Raw genomic sequence first — 2,500 nt, 5'->3', positions numbered from 1 at the left:
GGAGACGACACGTAGCTGAGTGCACAACATTTGGACCGCATGGTTCGCCGTTGTTGGCGCAGTCGTTGTACGGTCACATGTACCACGATGTATCATTCAGTACATGAGGACCAATGTGCAGTACAGTGTGTGATTTGGACGTACAACATCAGCGGACAGTTGACACAGGCCGTACCACAGCGTAGGCTAAGTGCTTCGCACATGCGAATGCCAATGAACAACTGCAAATGCCAATGAACAACTGCAAAGGGCATTGAGCATGTACGTCCTGCTGCCATCCACATTACAGTGTATAGCTGCAAGGTGTTTAACATGAAGCGATACACTGGGGACCGGGCAGTGCGAGTAGCAAACTATATTGCGGGGGTTGCAGTTAGGCAACACTACACTAATTTAACGCGTCGTATGACAATTACAGAGCAGGTTAAGGCCCAACGTGTGTTGGGTTAAGGCCCAACGTGTGTTGGGTTAAGGCCCAACGTGTGTTGGGTTAAGGCCCAACGTGTGTTGGGTTAAGGCCCAACGTGTGTTGGGTTAAGGCCCAACGTGTGTTGGGTTAAGGCCCAACGTGTGTTGGGTTAAGGCCCAACGTGTGTTGGGTTAAGGCCCAACGTGTGTTGGGTTAAGGCCCAACGTGTGTTGGGTTAAGGCCCAACGTGTGTTGGGTTACGTTAAGGGGCAATGTGGGTTACGTTAAGGGGCAATGTGGGTTACGTTAAGGGGCAATGTGGGTTACGTTACGGCGCAATATAGGTTACGTTACGGCGCAATATAGGTTACGTTAAGGCGCAATATCGGTTACGTTAAGGCGCAATACAGGTTACGTTAAGGCGCAATACAGGTTACGTTAAGGCGCAATACAGGTTACGTTAAGGCGCAATACAGGTTACGTTAAGGCGCAATACAGGTTACGTTAAGGCGCAATACAGGTTACGTTAAGGCGCAATACAGGTTACGTTAAGGCGCAATGCAGGTTACGTTAAGGCGCAATGCAGGTTACGTTAAGGCGCAATACAGGTTACGTTAAGGCGCAATACAGGTTACGTTAAGGCGCAATACAGGTTACGTTAAGGCGCAATACAGGTTACGTTAAGGCGCAATACAGGTTACGTTAAGGCGCAATACAGGTTACGTTAAGGCGCAATACAGGTTACGTTAAGGCGCAATACAGGTTACGTTAAGGCGCAATACAGGTTACGTTAAGGCGCAATACAGGTTACGTTAAGGCGCAATACAGGTTACGTTAAGGCGCAATACAGGTTACGTTAAGGCGCAATACAGGTTACGTTAAGGCGCAATACAGGTTACGTTAAGGCGCAATACAGGTTACGTTAAGGCGCAATACAGGTTACGTTAAGGCGCAATACAGGTTACGTTAAGGCGCAATACAGGTTACGTTAAGGCGCAATACAGGTTACGTTAAGGCGCAATACAGGTTAGGTTAAGGCGCAATACAGGTTAGGTTAAGGCGCAATACAGGTTAGGTTAAGGTACGACATAGGTTAGGTTAAGGTACGACATAGGTTAGGTTAAGGTACGACATAGGTTAGGTTAAGGTACGACATAGGTTAGGTTAAGGTACGACATAGGTTAGGTTAAGGTACGACATAGGTTAGGTTAAGGTACGACATAGGTTAGGTTAAGGTACGACATAGGTTAGGTTAAGGTACGACATAGGTTAGGTTAAGGTACGACATAGGTTAGGTTAAGGTACGACATAGGTTAGGTTAAGGTACGACATAGGTTAGGTTAAGGTACGACATAGGTTAGGTTAAGGTACGACATAGGTTAGGTTAAGGTACGACATAGGTTAGGTTAAGGTACGACATAGGTTAGGTTAAGGTACGACATAGGTTAGGTTAAGGTACGACATAGGTTAGGTTAAGGTACGACATAGGTTAGGTTAAGGTACGACATAGGTTAGGTTAAGGTACGACATAGGTTAGGTTAAGGTACGACATAGGTTAGGTTAAGGTACGACATAGGTTAGGTTAAGGTACGACATAGGTTAGGTTAAGGTACGACATAGGTTAGGTTAAGGTACGACATAGGTTAGGTTAAGGTACGACATAGGTTAGGTTAAGGTACGACATAGGTTAGGTTAAGGTACGACATAGGTTAGGTTAAGGTACGACATAGGTTAGGTTAAGGTACGACATAGGTTAGGTTAAGGTACGACATAGGTTAGGTTACGGTACGACATAGGTTAGGTTACGGTACGACATAGGTTAGGTTACGGTACGACATAGGTTAGGTTACGGTACGACATAGGTTAGGTTACGGTACGACATAGGTTAGGTTACGGTACGACATAGGTTAGGTTACGGTACGACATAGGTTAGGTTACGGGACGACATAGGTTAGGTTACGGTACGATATAGGTTAGGTTACGGTACGATATAGGTTAGGTTAAGGTACACATTGTTGTAAGGAAAGGTTTAATGGGGGGCGGGGCGGGGCGGCCGGTTTGTTGATTGTGATTATAGTAAGTGGATGCCTG

Source organism: Schistocerca americana, unplaced genomic scaffold (assembly GCF_021461395.2).
Source record: "Schistocerca americana isolate TAMUIC-IGC-003095 unplaced genomic scaffold, iqSchAmer2.1 HiC_scaffold_717, whole genome shotgun sequence".
Lineage (NCBI taxonomy): Eukaryota > Metazoa > Arthropoda > Insecta > Orthoptera > Acrididae > Schistocerca > Schistocerca americana.
This window is presented reverse-complemented; position numbering follows the sequence as displayed.